This window comes from Thermobia domestica, chromosome 7 (assembly GCF_964235325.1).
Source record: "Thermobia domestica chromosome 7, izTheDome1.hap1.1, whole genome shotgun sequence".
NCBI lineage: Eukaryota > Metazoa > Arthropoda > Insecta > Zygentoma > Lepismatidae > Thermobia > Thermobia domestica.
This window is the reverse complement of record NC_137460.1, coordinates 172986705-173006560: the sequence shown is the minus strand read 5'-3', so window position 1 is coordinate 173006560 and position 19856 is coordinate 172986705.

Genomic DNA, 19856 nt, shown 5'->3' with positions numbered 1-19856 from the left:
TATTTGTAGCATCATACTATAAACAATACATGAACATGTAACACCATTCGATATTTGCCTTGCTAATTGAACATTACTACAAATTGCACTGATCTTATGAGCACCCCAGTTCATGGTTTTGCCCTCCGTGGACCAATGGTAGCGTACCAAATTCTACTTACTAGGTCAAGTACTTGACTTTATCATACGTGGGCCGCGGTGGCTCTGTTTTAGAGCGTTCACCTCTGGTGCTTGGGGCCCCGGGTTCGATCCCAGCCCTCGCCAAGTGAACTTTGTGGTGGACAAACACCGTGTGTTGGTTTCATCGGGGCTCTCCCGTTTCCTCCCACTTTGTTCATTTCACCATTTCATTCATTTCTCATAATCACCGTCTCCTTTAGCCTAACCGGCATAACCGTGGGACGTAAAACTCAAAGATTTCATTTCATTTTATATCATACGTTCTTTAAGTAACTATGGCTCAGGCTGTATGGATGATGATGAGATGAATTGGTGGAAAGAAAACTGTGGGAGGAAGCGAAACCACCCCAGAAACTCCCACGCACACGATGTTTGTCCGCAACAAAGCTCACATAGCATGAGTAAAGATTGATCCGACGACGTCTAGCACCAGATGTGAGTGCTTTTTCTACTGAGCCACTATTCTCCCTCGTAGATCAAGCATCGGTTCACATTCTACGCAGACCGGCTATAATAACTAGCATTTCTCGATTTCATTCTGTACTAAGAAGGTAAATTCGGTACCACCAGATATGTCAACTCTGACGCAAAGACGTAGCACTTGTAGTAGTATTAGCAGTGGTCGTGGTAGTAATAAGTAGAAGTAGAAGTAGTATTACCAGTATATCGCAGTCTTGAATAAAGAGTCAGTTTCCCAAACACATTACGATTAACATAGGCTGACAGTAAGACCGTACCAACACAGCAAAAATAGAGGACACTAAAAAGCAAATAGGCTGACAACATTAATTTCCGAACTGTTTTTCAAAATATCCGGGCCGAGCCGGGCACGCCCGGCTCGGCCCAATTAGGCCCGAAATGTGCCCGGCTCGGTTAGCGCCCGGTCCAGTTTGATATTACTTGAAACGGGTCGGGCCGGGCCGGGCCGGGCACGGGGCCGAACCGGGCGCGCCCAGCCCGTGCAGGGCTCTGTTCACAACTATGAAAGAAGTGTTGGAAGAAGTAGAACACTCTTGCTGATCGTTAGTTGCCGACATATTTATGAATAAAATAAAAGACAACTACAATTGTGGAACTTGTCGTATATTTACCATCGAGAAGCGAGCCTAATCAGTAATCTTGCTTATGGTTAGTTGCGAACGTATTTAAGATTGAAATAAATGAACGGAATTGTCGTAAATTGTCAGAGATTAACAATTGCATCCCAAGTATACAGTATAGCTAAACGATTGTTTGTAACAATTATCAAGCTCATGCTTATCGTTCTTTTGTGACATTTTTAAGAATAAAATGAAATAATGCAATTGTCGTAAATTGTCATATATTTACAACAGATAAGCATGTGTATTAATTATGGCGAAAAGAGTGTTTGCCAAACTAAAGTAGTCTCTTGTTTGGTGGTTGAAATCCTATTTAAGAAGAGAACGTAAGAATGGAATTGTCTTAAATTGTCAGATAATTAACATTGAAAAGTGAGTCCATTCATTAATGTGATAGGTGGGTTTAGAAGATAAAGCAAAGTCTTGCTCATCGTTATTTAGCGACATATTTTAGAATAATATGAAATAACAAAATTGTAGTAAACTCTTAGATATTTGCATTTGAATAGGAGTTCTTTTCTGTAGGCTGAGATTATCGTTAGTAAATTGATCCTTTGAGAATGATGTGAAAGAAGGGAATTGACGTAATTTGTCTGTCATTTACAATCCAAAAACGAGTCTCTTCAGTAAGGCGAAATATGTGTTTTCATATATGAAGCAGACTATTCATGTTCTTTAGTTACAGAACTTTTTTAGATAAATTCAAGTAATGGAATTGTCCAAATTACATATATCAATTGACAAATTTAAGAATATAATGAAAGGACGGATTTGTCGTTATTTAAAATATTTATATTTGGAAAGTGAGTGTTTCAAAGGAGAAGCAGATCTTGCTGATTATTAATTATTGGCATATTTAAGAATGAAACTAATGAATATTGGTGTAAATAGTCAGATATTTTGAAATGAAAAGTGATTGCATTCTATTGGGCAAAATGACCGTTTGAAAGACTAAGCAGACTGATGCTAATCGTTAGTACTGACATACTTATGAATAAAATGAAAGATTTCATTCCGTACGGAAAACGAGTTTGTGCAAGTTGAAGACTCTTGCTGATCATAAGTTAGTGACACATTAGTGAAATAATGAAAAAACGGATTTGGCCTAAATTCTCAGATAGTTACAACTGAAGAGCGAGTCTATTCAGTAGGGCGATAGAGGGGTTTGCAAGGTCAAGGAGACTCTTGGTGATCGTTGTTTGACTTGCTCAAAAGGACTTGTTTAACAATAAAATAATAGAACGGAATTTTTAGTAGTCAGACATTTACTATTCATAGGTGAATCGATTCAGTAGAACGAAAGGAGTGTTTCGAAGATTAAGCAGACTCCTGTTGATCCTTACAAGGGAAGAGAGGGAGATTATATATCGAAGTGGAAGACGGTTTATACAGGAATGCAAAACACTAATGACACCTATTACAAAACTACTACACAGTTTCCGACTGCATATGTTGTACGAATTATATGCATATACAGGGCACGCTTAGAAATCGCTAATAGTGAGCCCGATACAACAAAAGCTATACATATTTGTCATCGTTTTAACAGTACAACGCAACAAAGTAATTAGTGTTGTTCCACGGTCACCCACAGCGTCCGAGACAGGGCCCAACTCAAAAATTAGAAGTGGTAAATGAATCAAGAAGCATATCGACGGAAAGCTGTTGTAAAGGAAATAAGACGGAACAAGTCTCGACTACTTATAATACATTGTGCAAGATGGCGGCCGGTCAAAACGTCAGTGTATAGTCTGTATCCATCCCAAAACACCTGAAACGGTGAAACGGATATCGAAACAGAAAAGTACGTGTGTCATCATTTCAAAAGCACAATGATTCATAGAAAAAATATTTGTTCCAGGGTAACCGAAAGATCTCAGACGGTGTAACCACAGGGTCTTCCTCAAAATTTTCAATTGTCAAACGGAGTCATGTAGCATTTCGATGGGAAGCTGTTGAAAACTGAAACAACACAGAAATATTCTCGAGTTTCTAATATTACTTTGCGCTAAAGGGCTTCTGGTCAAAATGTACACCTTGAATTTCATTCTCTGAGCGCATTGGCTTTCTATTACGCAATCGGCACTTCTTGTCACTGTGTGTTTCCTGTTCCAGGTACAAAAATTGTTTCTTACAATAATTTTCTAATTGATAATCCAGACAACGAGAATAAGTTCAATTATTGTACATTATATGTAAATTATTCCGTACCTTACTTAAAGAAGTCGTGTAGTTACATTTTATTTTTTATTTATTAATTTGCTTTCACTCCATTCATTTATTTACACATTACTGGGCCCAAAGAGCAGGATCTCAGAGTAGGGGCTCTCCCTTTCTTTAAGGTCAGTAAAATAATTAAAATGAAAGAAAAACCGACTACAGACAGAAGAATTAAAAAGTAAGTCGTTTGCACAGCGTTATCCTAAAGTGTGCAAACTTGTTCTATCTGCTTTCATGTAAAACCAGCTTTTAAACAACTTTCTACTATCCTCCCCTCGTCATTTACAAATTTTGAGGTGAACCCCGTCTGGATCCTGCGGAGGACCATGGCACAAATATTTTCACTTTCAATCATTGTATTATTGAAATGATCACACATGTGCTTGTTTGTTTTTACATCTGACTCACTGTAAAGTTTCTTGTTAGGCCATAGACTTTACAATGACGTTTTTGCTTACATTATGACACGCCACTATATCCCACATAGTAATTTTAGAGAGTCAAGACTTGCTCCGTCTTCTTTTATTTCCCAACAGTTTTTAATCCCCTGTTATGTCCGATATGTAACTTGATCACCTTACCAATTGCTTTTTTTGAGTTGGAACCCGCCTGGAACTCTGTGGGTTACCCAGGGAAAATACTTATAACTTTGATACGTTGTACTTTTGAAACGATAAGAAATGTGTTTAGCGGTTTTTACATCTGTCTAACTGTTCGCGTTTCTATATATGAAAATAAATTGTACAGTATAAGCATTCGGAAAATTTTTATCAGAGTTAAGAGCAAAAAGAAAGAGCTGAATAGGCGTAATTTGTCAGATATTTACAATTGTTAAGTGAGTCCACTCAGTAGGACAAAAAAAGTGTCTGAATATGACGCAGGCTATAGTAGATTCGTTAGTTATTAATACATTTCAGAAAAATATGTATTAACTAAATAGTCGTCAAATGTCAGATATTTACTATTGAAAAGTAACTGCATTCAATAGGGCGAATAGTGCTTTAAGAGACGAAGCACACGCTTGTTAATGATTAGTTACTGACATAGTTATGGATAAAATGGAAGAAGGAAATTGTTTTAAATTGTCAGATAGTTACAATAGATAACTGGTGTATTTAATAGGGCGAAAAAAGTGATTTGAAGTTCAAGCAGAATCTTGCTAATCATAAGATAAAACTGCTGCCGATCCTTACTTGAAGACATATTTGAGAATAAAATGCAAGAATGGAATTGCCGTTAATTCTCAAATATTTACAATTGAAAAACGAGTAAATTCAGTAAGACGAAAAAGGGCTTGGAGAAGTTCTAGCAGACTACTTGTGATCCTTGGTTGAAGACGCTTTAGAATAAAATAAAAGAATGGAATTGTAAATTGTATCATATATAGGAGTGAAAAATTATTCCTTTCGTTGTGGGGAAAAGAGTGTTAGGGAAGTGAACCAAACACTTGCTGATAGGAATAAAATGAAATAACGGAATTGTCGCAGATTGTTAGGTTTTTAGAGTTGAAAAGTTGTATTCAGTAGGGCGAAAGGTATGATATGAAGCTCAAGTAGACTCTTGTGATCAGCAGTTCTCGACATATATTACAATAATATTAAAGAACGGACTTCTCATAAATTGTCGGAGATTTACAATTCAAAAGTGAGGCCATACAGTATGTCGAAGGGACTTTCTGAACCGTTAGTTACTCACTTCTTTCAGTTTAACAGATTAAACAATTCCAGATTTAATCTGGAAAGAACGTAATTCTTGTAAATTGTGAGGATGTAGAATTCGTAAGTGTTTCCCTTTAGTAAAGCAAAAGGGGTGCTTGAAGAATGAAGCCTCTCTTGTTAAACAATAGATGCATTCATATCTGAGATAAACATAATCTAATTGTGGTAATTTGTCAGATATTAACAATTGATAGTGATTCCACTCAATAAAACTAAATGAGCGTTTGGAAGCCGAAGTAAAACTTTGTTGATCGTTAGTTACTGACATAGTTAGAATAACGGAATTGTTGTAAATTGTAAAATGTTTATTTTTGAAAAGTGAGTCAGTTATCAGGGCGAGAGGAGTTTCTAGAAGATGAAACACAATCTCGCATATCTTTATTTATTTACATATTTAAGAATAAAGTAAAATGGCGTGATTGCTGTAATAATTCAGATTTTTTGAAATGAAAAGTGAGTCCATTCAGTAGAGTGAGGAGAGTTTGGAAGATGAGGTAAGCACTTGGAGAACATTTTTACTGACGTATGTAAGAAAAAATTGAAAGAAGTGATATATCGTAAAGTGTCAACTATATACAATTGAAACTTCAGGTTATTCAGTAAGGGGAAAGGAGATATTGGAAGATTAAGTAGGCTCTAGTTGATCCTTAGTGACTGACAAAATTAAGATTGAAGTGAAAGAACGGAACACTCGTTGATTGTTACAAAATTTGACATTCGGAATTTGGCAAAGGGACTGTTTTAAGGATGATGCAGACTCTTGCTGATTGTTAATTACTGACATAATTCAGAACAAAAAGGAAAACGGATTTTTCGTATATTGTAAGATACAGTATTTACAATTTAATGTTAATCCATTCAGTAGGGCTAAAGGCGTAATTGAAAGCTGATGCTTACAGTCGCTGATTACTGGGAGAAGACATATTTAATAATAAAATCAAAGAACGAATTTCTCTTAAATTGTCAGGTATTATAATCGATAATTCAGTCCAATCTGCAGGGCGAAAGCGTGTCAGATAGCTGAATACACATGTTGCGGATGTTTCTATTTTCAGTATTATATTCAAGTTCCTTAGTTTTAAGTTTTCGAAAATAGCGTTACTTTGTTCATAAAGTTTTGGAAGTTTCCCGCATCATATCTGGGAAATTTTGTGTAGTTATTTCATTCGGACTTTTTAGCTAGCGTAATGTTGCCTATTTTTTAATATCTGCTAATTTTATGCTATTTTCGTCGAATCATGGTTTATTCATACGTGTTTCCGCGTGTCCCAATTTTTGTTTTGCTCAAATTTTACGTTGTCTGCTATTCAATCCAGGTATCCTCACACTAGCGCACTCCGAATCTTCCAATGCCGAGAATGTATTCGAAACTTTAATCTGGAATTTCTTTCTTACCTGGCTCTCTTCTAATTTCTTTAAATTGAATCTCTCCGTTTTCGGACAATAAATATTACCTTCTTTTAACGACAACCTCTCTTGTATTATCAGTGCTATCAGGTAGTGGTCAGTATCACAATCAGCCCCTCTACATGACTGAACATCAATTATGCTAGATTGCAGTCTTTTATCGACTAAAACGTGATCAATTTGATTGTGTGTTTTCCAGTCTGGTGATGTCCAAGTTTGTTTGTGAATGTAGCGATGTGGGAATTTTGTACTCTTCATGTTTTTTGATGTTGCAAAGTTCACACCGTTGTCAATACTTTCCTTATGCAGACTTTCCTTCCCTATAATCGGTTTGAAAATATCCTCTCGTCCTACCTTAGCATTGAAATAACCTAATAGAATTTTCATGTGGTATCGAGGGAGTTGATCAAATATCCGTTCCGCTTCTTCGTATAAACTGTCTTTTATATCGTCATCCTTATCTTCAGTTGCAACATGTGCATTTAAAACAATAATATCACACCAGCGTCCCTTAAGAGTAATAATAGAAATCTGTCAGTAACAAATTAAACCCGTTTAAATGCTGCTAATATACATTTATGAATGAAAAATCCTGTTCCTAACTGGTGATTTTTATTTCCTTCACCGTAAAAGGTCGTAAAATTTCCGGAATTCACAGATCGATTTCCTTCCCACCTAACTTCCTGAACTCTTACTACGTCCATCCTGTATTCCTCTAACTCGTTACGAATTTTAACGCGCCTGCCCTTTAAGGACTCCTAATATTCCATGTTCAAAATCTCATGTCCTTTTTCTTTTGCTGAGGTCGTGCCAAGTTATCAGTCCTTTTCCTAGGCTTTTCTGAATATTTCTTAACAAGTTCCTTTTTTACAGGATGAGGTTCCTGGCCCTACCCAAACCCCAAGCAGAAGGACCACTCCTAGTGGTCTGTCCGCGACTGATTATTCAGTGTATTCACAGCTAACCTCTTTAACTAGATGCCTTCTTCTCCATCCGCAACCTGAGGACGCGCCATGCCGTGGTGACAGGAACCCACGTTATACGGAAATTTTAGATATTTACAATTGAGAAATTACTCAATTCAGTATGGCGAAAAGAGTATTAGAAGACGAAGCAGACTCTTCTTGATCTTTAGTTACCGGCAAATTAATGAATAAAATGAAAGAACAGAAATGTCGTAAATTGTAACATATTGACAATCAAAAAGTGAGTCGATTCAATGGGCCGAAATTAGTCTTTGGAAGCTGTAGCAAACTCGTGGTGATCCTTGGTTCAAGACATATTTAATAATAAAATCAAAGAACGGAATTGTTATTAGTCTGATATATACAAGTGAAAAGGTTGTCAATTCGGTAGTATGAGAAGAGTGTTGGAAAATGAAGTTATTTCCCGACATGAAAAAGAATGAAATGAAATAATGGAATTTTAGTAGATTGCCAAAAGTAAGGCAATTCAGTATGGCGAACGGTAAGTCTCTATGATGATGCAGTCATAGTAATTTTTACTTACTGATATTTTTAAGAAGAAAATGAAAGCACGTAATTGTTGTGAGTTGGCAGGCATTTCCAATTCTAAAGTGATTTCATTGATTAGGGAAAACGACTTTTTGGAAGCCGAAGTAAACCTTTGCTGATCCTTGTTTAATTATATATTTAGGAATAAACTGAAAGAAACAAACTGTCGGAAATTGTCAGATATTTTGAAATGAAAAGTCATTACATTCCGTTGGGCCAAGGGAGTGTTGGGAAGAATAAGCAGTCACACTTAGATCCTTTGTTTCCGGCATGTTTGAAAATAAAATGAGAGCCGAAATTGTCGTAAATTGTCAGAGTTATACAACTGAAATGCTTCGCTATTCAGTATTGGAAAAGGAGTGATTCGAAACTAAAGAAGTCTCTTTGTCATCGTTACTTGTTGACATATTTAAGATTCAAATGAAACAATGGAATTGTTGTGAATATCTAAACATATTTAACACTGAAAAGTGAGTCCATTAATTAGGGTGAAAGGAGTGTTTGGAAGTTTAAGCAAAATCTAGCATATCGTTAGTTGCATAAATAACGTGTAATAATGAAATTGTCGTGATTGTTAGATAATAACAAATAAAAGTGAGTCGATTCATTAGGCAGAAAGGAAAGCTTTGAAGCTGAAGCAGACTGGTGGTAATCCTTGTTTAAATATATATTTAAGAATATATTCAAAATACAGAATTTTCGCAAACTGTGTGATATTTTCAAGAGCATTTAGTCCATTCGGTAGGGTTAAAATAGTGTATAAATGTTGTAGCAACTCTTGCTCATCGTTATTTGCCGTCATCCATATGAATAAAATGAAGGAACGGATTTGTCGTAATTTGTCCGATATTTACTATAGCTGAGTCCACTCAGTAAGGCGAAAGGAGTGTTTCGAAGGTGAAGCATGCTCTTGCTGATCGTTAGTTGCAGATGTATTTCACACTGAATTGAAAGAAGGAATTGTCGTAAATTGTCAGATATTTACAATTGCAACGTGAGTCCATAGAATAGGGCGATGGAATTGTTGGAAGAGTAAGCAAACTCATGCTGTTTATTTCCGACATTATTACAAATAAATGAAAGAGCGTTATAGTCGAAAATTGTCTTATATTTATAACTAAATTGACATTCTATTTAATATGGGAAAAGGAGTGTTTGGAAGCTAAATCAGTCCTTTGATCATCGTTTTTTTCCTACATAATTAAGTATAAATTTAAATAACGGAAGGGCAAAAGAACAGTTTAGTAGACTCTCAATATCGTTTCTTACATACACATTAAAATACGAAGAGAAAAGCCGTAATGGTATATTTTTTGTCATATCAAATTGAGAAACGAGTCTACTGCGTAGGGCGAAATGTTTGATTTGGTATATAAGGGAGACTCTTGATGAAGTTAGTTACTGATAAATTTTAGAATTAAATGAGTGAGCGGAACAGACGAAATTTATCAAATATTTAGAATTAAAAGGTTAATCATTGAGTAAAGCGAAAGAGTTGTCTTGGAATATAAAGCATTCTCTTGATAATCGTTACTTACTGAACTATTTTTCAACAATATAAAATAATGGAATTCTAGATAAGGTTAGAATTTTACAATCAAAAGTGATTAAACTCAGCAGCCCGATAGTTGCGTTTGGCATCTGAGACTGAGTATAACTTGTAGTTAGTAACTGACATACTTAAGAATAAAATATAAGAACGTAATTGTAGGAATTTGTCAGATATTTACAATTGGTAAATGAGTCCATTCAGTAAGGTTATGAGAGTCTTAAAGATGAAGCAGGCTGTTAATCGTTTGTTACTAACATATTTAAGAATAAAATGATATAACGGAATTGTCGTAATATGTGAAATATTTACAGTTGAAATGTGTCTTCAGTAGGGCGATAGGCGTGTTAGGATGCTGTAGGAGACTCTTGCTGATTAGTAGTTGTCGATATAACAAAGAATGGAATGAAATAACAATATTGTCGAAAATTTTCAAATATTTAGACTTAAATAGTGAGTGCATTTACTAAGGTGAAAGGAGCGTTTGGAAGATAAGCAGTCTCTTGCTGGCCGTTAGTTACTGATATATTTAAGAATAAAATGTGAAGGGAATACATGTAAATTGGCAAATATTTACAATTTGAAAATGAGGCCACTCAGTAAGTCGAAAAAAGTGTTTGCAAGCAAAAGTAGACTCTTACTAGCGGTAGTTGTCGACATAATTAAGAATTAAATAAATGAACGGAATTGTCGTAAATTCTGACATATTTGTTATTGAAAATTGAAGCAATTCAGTATGGCGAAGCTGACTCTTGAAAATCGTTACTTAGTGAAATTTTTAAGAATAAAGTGAATGAAACAATTTTTCAACATTTCCGATTCAAAGAATAAAGTGAAATAAAAGAATAGTCGCACGTTGTAACATATTTGTATATAGAAAGAGACAAAGGATTGTTTCAAAGATTAAGCAGACTCTTGCTGATCGTTAAGTACTGACATATTTAATTTTAAAGTGAAAGAGTGGAATTGTCGCACTTGTTCAGGTACTTTCATTTCAAAAGCCAGTCTTATTAGACAATATGATTATTTGGAAGTTTAAGCAGCCTTTTGCGTTAGGTTAGTTGAAAAATAATTAAAATAAATTAACAATGGAATTGTCGTAAACTTTCACATATTTATAATTGAAAAGCGATTCCAATCAGTAGAACGAAAGGAGTCTTAGAAGGACGAGAAGACTCCTGATCTTTAGTTACTGACGTATTTAAGTGAAAAATAAGCGAACGGATTTCTGGTATATTGTCAGACCGATAGTATATAGTGAGACATTTACATTAGAAAAGTGAGTCTATTTAGCAGGCCGAAATGAGCGTTTAGTAGTGGAAGGAGACTCTCGATGGTCCTTAGTTATTTATTTATTTAAGAATCAAACTAAATAACGGAAATGTAATAGATTGTCAGATAGTTCCAATTGCCAATTCTCTCCATTCAGTAAAGCGAAAAGTGTGTTTGTAGACTTAAGCAAGCTCTTCTTGGTCGCAAGTAACTGACATAATAAAGAATAAAATAAAAGAACAGAATTATCGTACTTTCGAACAGGAATTTTCGGCAGCCGAAGTGGACACTTCGTGATTTTTACTAACTGACATATTCAGGAATAAAATGAAACAAACAATTTGTCGTAAATTGTCAGATATTACAATAGGTGAGTCCATTCAGTAAGTTGTGAAAAAGATTCCGGAACGTGAACTGTTTAGTACATCGATCGTTACTTACATAATTAATAAATAAGATTAAATAGCGGAGTTGTCGTAAAATGTCAGATATATACAATTGAAATATGAGTTTATTCAGTAGTGCGAAAGGAGTGATTGGAAGGTAAAGCAAGCAATTGTGAACGTTAGTTAGGGTCATATTTAAGAATGAAATGAAACAACTAAATAGTCGTACATTGAAAGATATTTGTTTACGGAAAGTAGCGAAGTGAGTGTTTCTAAAATGAATCAGACTTGCTGATCAAGAATTACTGGCATATTTAAGATTAAAATGAAGGAACGGAATTGTCATAGTAAGATTTACTATTGAAAAGTGAATTCAAGATACTTGCAATTGATTAGTAAATTCACTTAGTAGAACCGAAGGAGTGTTTGGAAGATGATACATACTCGTGTTCATTCTTGGTTACCATCCTATTTAAGTTTAAAATAAAAGAACGGATTTGTCATTTTTTTATCAGTATATACATTTGAAGACTGAGTCTATCTAGCAGAGCAAAAGGAGTGTTGGGAGGATTAAGAAAATTAGTCGTTTATCGTTAGTTCATTATATTTTGAAGAATAAAATTAAACAACGGAATCATTGTAATCTGTTAAATATTCACCATTGAAATGTGTCTACTCGGTAGAACAAAAACGAGCGTTTAGAAGTTGGAGTAGACTCTTCCTAACCCGTCGTTGTCAACACGTTTTGAATCGATTGAAATAAAGGAATTGTCGTAAATTTTCATATATTTACAATACAATTGTGAGTCCATACAGTATGGGAACGGGTGTGTTTCAATGAAGGTGCAGACACTAGCTAATCGTTAGTTAATGTATTTTTAAGAATAAAATGACAGAACAGAACGGTCGTAATTTGTCTCACTTTACCAATTGAAAAGTGATTCCATTCAATAATGCGAAAGGAGTTTTTGGAAGCCGAAAAACTCTTGGTGATCTTAGTTACTTTGATATTGGGAAATAAAATGAATAATAAACAAAACAACGGAACTCTTATAAATTGTCTGATATTTTGTAATGAATAGAGATTCAATTCAGTGGGGCAGAAGCAGCGATTTGGTTGACCCTAGGTAATTGCCAGTTAGTGACGCATTTACGTTTGAAATAGAAGAACGTAACTGTCGTACATTTTGATATATTTCCATTGGAAATGTGTCTATTTGTAATATCGAAAGTACGGTTTGCAAATTTAAGCAGACTTCTGCAGGTCGTCATTTGAAGACATATCTAAGAACACAATGAAATAATGGAAATATCGTAATATGTAAGAAATTTACAATTGCAACGCAAGGCCGTTCTGTAGGGCGAAACATGTGTTGGAAGAATAAGCAAACTCGTGCCGATGATTTGTTTGCGACATGTTTAAGAATAAAATGAAAGAACGCAATAGTCATGAATTGTGTTATATTTACAACTGAAGAGCATGTCTATTCAATATGGCAGAAGGAGTGTTTCGAAACTCTACTAATCCCTTGTTGATCGTTGGTTGAAATCAAAATTAGGATTTAAAAAAAGAATGGAATTGTTTCGAATTCACAAATATTTATCATTGGAAATTGAATCTATTAATTAGAGTAAGAAAAGTGTTAAGAAGATGAAGCAAACTATTCCTCAAGTTATTTTCTGACATATGTAAAAATAATATGAAATAAAAGAACTGTCGTGAATTGTTAGATATTTACTAATAAAAATTAGTTTATGTAGCAGGGCGCAATGTGTGTTTCGGTACATAATTCACGCTCTTGAGTGTTATCTATTGGACTATTTTGAATAAAATAGAACAATGGATCTCTCGTACGATGCAGAATCTTCAAGATGTTTCTTCCTAACATATTTATTAATAAATTGAAAGAGCGGAATTCTCGTGAATTGTCAGTATTAAAAATTGAATGGTGAGTCGATTCAGTAAGCCCTATGGAGTGTTTGGAGTGTATCAAATTCGTGGTGATCTTTGGTTGACACATATTTAAGAATAATATCAAAAAACGGAATTGTCGTAAATTGTCTGATACATACAAGTAAAAATTTGTCCATTCGCTAGATCGAAAACAGTGTTTGGAAAATATAACCAATTTCTTGATCTTTATTTAGCGATATAGAGAAGAATGAAATGAAATAATGGAATTTTCGTAAAATTCCAGATATATATAATTGAACAGTGAGTAAAGTCAGTAGGCTGATATTAGGGTATGGATGCTAAAGCAAAGTCTTGCTGCTCGTTAGTAACTGACTTATTTAATAATAAAATGAAAGAACTTATTATAGTAATTTGTCAGATCAGTGCTATTGGAATGAATAATGTTAAGGAGGGTCTAGAACATGATTGTTAGTTACTAATATATTTAAGAATAAGATTAAACAACAAAATTATCGCAACATAGGAGAAATATGAAAATTGAAATGTGAGTCTAGTTGGCGGGGCGATATAACTGTTCCGAAGCTGAAGTGGACTCTTGCTGATCGGGTGTGCGGCGCAAAAAAAGAAATGAAATGAAAGAACAAAATTGTGGTAAATTATCAAATATTTAGACTGAATAATGAGTCCATTCTTGAAGGTGAAAACAGTGTTTACAACATTAAGCAGAATTTTGCTGACTGTTACTTACTGACATATTTAAGAAGAAAACGAAACAATGAAATTGTCTTATATTGTCATATAAATAACATTTAAAAGTGAGTCTATTCATTAATGTGGAAAGTGGATTTAGAAGATAAACTCTTGCTCATCGTTATTTGCCGACATATTTTAGAATAATATGAAATAACGGAATTGTAGTAAACCCTTAGATATAAACATTGAAAAGTAGTTCTTTTCTGTAGGGCTTAACAAGAGCGCGGGAAATGAAATAGAATCAAATTATAGATAATAAATTGAGCCTCTGTGTAAAGTCTTCCCCTTTTAAGTAAAAAGCCCGTCTTAGTAAAGTGAGAAGAGGTAATTGTCTGTCATTTACAAAGGAAAAACGAGTCTCTTCATTAAGGCGAAATGTGCGTTTTGATATATGAAGCAGACTTTTTATGTTCTTAATTACAGAACTGTTTTACAAAAATTCAAGTAATGGAATTGTCCAAATGGTCAGATATTTGCAATTAAAAAGTGAGTATACACAGCGCTTCAAAAGAAGTGTTTGGAAGCTGGTCTTGCAGGTCGCTATCAATTGACGTATTTAAGAAATAATGAAAGAACGGATTTGTCGTTAGTTAAAATAATTATATTTGGAAAGTGGCTAAGTGAGTGTATCAAACTAGAATTAGATCTTGCTGATCATTAATTACTGACATATTTAAGAATAAAGACAAAGAATGTTGTTGTAAATCGTCAGATATTTTGAGATGAAAATTGATTGCATCAGTTGGGTAAGATGACCGTTAGAAAGACTAAGCAGAATGTTGCTAATCGTTAGTTGCTAACATAGTATTGAATAAAATTAAAGAAAGAAATTTTCTTAAATTGTTAAATAGTTACAATTAAAAATTAAGTCTATTCAGTAAGGCGGAAGGAGTGATTGGAAGACAGTAGAGTCTTGCTGATGATTGGTTCATTACATTTCAGTATAAAGTGTAAGAACGGAATTGTCATAATCATATAGTTGAAAAGTGAACCTTTCAGTAGAACGAAATGAGTTTTTCGAAAGTTAAGCAGACTCCTGAAGAATCGTAGTTTCTAACATATTTCAGTTTAAAATGATGGACAATTGTCAAATATTTAAATTTGAAAAGTGAGTCTATTTAGCAGGCCGAAAGGCGTGTTTGGAAGCTGATGTCGACTTTCGCTCATTTTTAGTTAATTAAATATTTAAGAAAAAAATATAAGAACGGAATTATCATCAATTGTCGTATAAAATCAAATGAAAAATTATTCCAATCAGTAGGACAAAAGGAGCGTTTGCAGGCTGAAGTGGGTTCTTGCTGATTTTAAGTTACTGACATATTTAGGAATAAAATGAAAGAACGGTATTTTTGTAAATTGTCAGATACATACAATTCATAAGTGAGTCCATTCAATAGGGCGAAAGGATTGCTTGCAAAATGACACAAACTGTTTCCGATCCCTAGTAAAAGGCATACTGAAGGATAAAATGACGGAAATTCATGATAATTGTAAGATAGCTCATCACTGGGAGAAGACATATTGAAGAATAAAATGAAAGAACGAATTTCTTTCAAATTGTCAGATATTATAATTCAAAATTGAGTGCAATCTGCAGGGCAAAAGCGTGTCTGACAGTTGAATGAGTGTCTGGCTTGTCGTTAGTAAGTAATATATATAAGAAGAAAATTAGGGAACGCAAATAGGGTGTGATATTTATATTTGGTATGTGGCACTTGTGAAACCTTTGCCACAACCATTCTGGAATTGTTAGTTACACACCTTTCCTTTTGATATAAGCAGTGTAGTCCCTCTGTATTTCTTCAATAACTCATCATCAAATACCAATACTCTAGTCCTCTGCATACAGTAAATAACTGCAAGAAAAGTGGACAAAGCACATGTGTTATGACATTCATTCAGCTATGTATACGTAAAAGGTGTTCAAATCCTACCTGCAGCTGAGGCAATTTCTGAACTTTCGAAAGTTGTACCGCCCTTAGGAGGTCTTCACTTAAGTAATTTATAGGCACAGTTCAATACTTTATGTCAGGAAATGGTATAAAAGAACTTTGGGGTATCCTGTACGCGTAAAAACGTAAGTGAATATTCTGAATCTCCATGAAACTCATGAACATTGAGAACTCACTTCTAGACTTTCCTCGGCTATCTTTACATGTAGTTATGAATAGATTCACAACTCTCTGAAGAGATGACACAATATAAGATCTGCGATCTTAATTGAAAAATGTCTGGGTGAGGAATCAATATGCAACATTTACAAGAAAATGAAGCTGCATGAAATATCAATATCGACGAAATCTCAAAATTAAGACGATGACCTTTACCGAACCGGTAAACTTTGGCTGCAGTATATAGAGAAAGTCAGAATCGTATTGCTATTTATCCAGAGGGACTAGATCGAACAAGGGACTAGAAACTTCATTTGTAGGCAATTGAAATATTGCTTCCGTTTATTCACGCAGCTGGTCATCTTTTCAATCCAAAATTTCCACACCACTATACTCAGGAGTTGGAATCATTGGAGGCAACTACGGTATCAGATGATTACAAGAAGTTAACAACTCAAGGAACTTTCACAAGTCGCAGAAAAGGAGGCCTTCTCGTGTGCAGTAAATGGGATATGATTATCGAACAGTGCTTAATGAGGCCACGAAATTTTACTGCGGGAATTAACTCAACGTCAGACACTACGTTAAACTTTCTCTCCCAAATACTGTCACGATAACAGAAGTTGTAAGGACCTTTGTGAAAACAGTTTGTCATCTGAGCGGCACGTTGAGCTAATGCCACTTTACTTGTGTGATAATATCTCAATCCGCATGAATGTCAATTCGACTGCGGTGAATATTGCAGAGTCTCTGTTGACTTGAGTTTTAAAATCCACACGTACAAGAAAGTGTCCTTCTACACGCAATGGTGTGGACTAATCATGGCAAGTCAAATCTGCGTTAAGTACGTATATAAATTATTATAAGCATTTTCTGCAACTTATATTTTATAGATATAAATTACAATTAGACAGTGAAAGTGCCGAGAGGCCAGGAAAGGCTTACGGGAAATATCTGCAACGATCGAATTTAATTCTGCCATTGAAGCAACGACAATTCAATCACAGTTGCTGAGAAACTTCAAATGAACCAAACAGTTTTCTAAGAAGCAAAAAATATGGACAACAGTAATGGAAGAAACTTCAAACGGGAATTCTGTGGCTTTTGAAGGGTCTTATACAGATCTTTTAAGAATCTTGCTAGAAGACTTCATGAGCAGTTGCTGATTCTCTTAAGCCCACATACTAGCAGAACTGAAAGGAAAAGCTACGAAATCTTTAAATTAAAAAAAAACTAGCGTCATTAAAAGATTGTTTTCACTTTTTTCATGATGCAACACTTCTCTCACACTTTTTTCATGATGATGACACGACTTCAGCTGTACACAGGAGAGAATAGGTGGAAGCCTACAAGATCCATAAAAAGCAAAATAATTGCGAAAGTTAGTGGTCTTCCACAACCAAATCGCAATCCTGACAAAATAGTCAAGATTAGACATTTCTTATTCGCCTGTATGGAGAAGGAAGCATGTCCACTTTGGTATAAGCCATATCAGGTATAACAAGGAATTAGTCGCAAATCATTACAATGGCCACTTTTCCTCCTACTAACATAGCAGCTGTACAGCATTCAAATACGAAGTACCTACAAGTACAAGAGAGAAATGGTCTAAGCGTGCAGCCAACTAATGAGGTTAGTGTATACGAATTCCAGGACCCACAATTTTAACATCAGCTCCAGCCGGATAAGCTTACGTACCTGTACATGAAAAGTGACTGCAAAATAGGAGTGTGAACGAGCCACATGTTAGAGTAAAAAAGCCGATATGAAGTATTCAAGGTTTTGTGCATTCTGCCAAAGGAGTTCATGTACAAATGGCAGATCGGTTGACAATCTGATATAGATGATGACGAACAACAGCTGTAGAAAACCAATATGTCACTGACATCTGCTTAATTGTTTATCCAATCAGTTATTATTATTATTTTGTAATAACTTCCCCGCCTTATAGAAAAAACAAAATGGTCATGAAGACGATTTGATGTAACTTTAAATGAAGGTATAAAAACAAGGTATAAAACATTAAAGTGGTTTGCTATTATGTTTACATATTTTAGAATCTTTTAACACGAGCGGCTTTGGTACCCGAAGAAAAAACGAAAGGAAACACATTTAATCTAACGAGCTAAACCAAATCATTTAGTTATCACATTCACGTACTACAGTATCATTCAATTTTATAACATTTCTTTCTTGTCTGATTGTTTATCTGTTAAGATGTTGAACAGCAGATAAATGACTCCAAGAATCATGCCATCGGCAAGATAATTTAAAATTTTGTAACTACCGTTTAGTTTTCGTTCTCCTACATAGAAGCAAAGTTTAACACTCTTAATAAAGAACGATGTTTGGATATTCCGTACATGCAAGCATTCCATGTGCATTTTTATCCAAGACTAGGTCGTAAGAATGAAAGATGTCGATTCCAGTTGGTTTCACTTTATTGCCCTAGGTTTTATACGACATTAGGATAATCAATGTTTAGTGCTCAGCACCTTGTTTCTTTGCGGCCGTACCAAGCTGCTTATCACAGAGAAGCCCACGAAGCTTAAGAATTTTCGTTATATTACACTTTATATTCGTTGTATACGATTAAGTTATATTACACTTACGGTCGTAAGCTTGTAAAGATTCACATGCAGCTTGTTGGCCTGAATCTCTAGTAGGTGATCCCTGGGTAATTAGGTACTTTTAGAACCAGGCCCGCTTCTCCGGCCTGTGAGACAAATCCTGCCGATGAATTACTAAAGCTAGCGTATTAAAGCACTGATTCGCGCTACAAAGAAATATACAGGCCTGGTAAAACAGGTGTAGAACAGAGACATCAACATTGTTATCAATTCACAGAATTTTTTTTTTTTGTACTTAAGTTACATTGGGAGATATCCAGCTAAGTACACCTGAAAGAAATAAAACTTCCTACGCTCACTTACCACATCTTGGACCAGAAGCTCTGATACCCCCGTTGGGAATAGTGCTCGAGAACTTGTTCGTCTCGCTGCCCAAAGAAAGTAAAGAGAGTCCCATAAACTTTCGATTAGCCTGAAGGTTAAACTTGCGTCTATAAAAAATTTCGAGGTGTCTTTCGATACCTTCTCACTTCATCAGGATGCTATATTATCCTGATCATCAGGATGCTATATAACATCAGGATGCTATATAAAAGGACTCTTCCTTCTACGTGTGGGTTTTATAACACAAGTCAACAGAGACGCTGCATTATTCACCTCAGTCGAATTGATATTCTTGTGCAATGAGGTATTATCACACATGGAAGTGACATTACCTCAACGTGCCCCTCAGATAATAAACGGTTTCCCACAAAAGTCCTGTATTACTTCTGTTATCGTACAGTCTCTGGGAATGAAGGATTAATCTTGCTAACGTAGTGTGTGACGTTGAGTTAATCCACCAGAAAATTTTGTGTCTTTCATTAAGCTCTGTTCGATAATCATATCACTTGGAACTTCGCTCCAGAAAAACTCTTTTTCTGCGAATTTTGATTGTTCCGTGAAGTGTTAATTTCTTGTAATCCTCTGATACCGTTGTTGCCTCCAAGGCCTTTATCCGCTTACTATAGTGATGTGCAAATTTTGCATAGAAAAGATGACCACCTGCTTGAGAAAAGAGAAGCATTAATTTAATTTGCCTAGAAATGAAGATTCTAGCCCCATGTTCGATCCAGTCCCTTCGGATGAATAGCAATACGAATCTGACCTTCTCAATATACT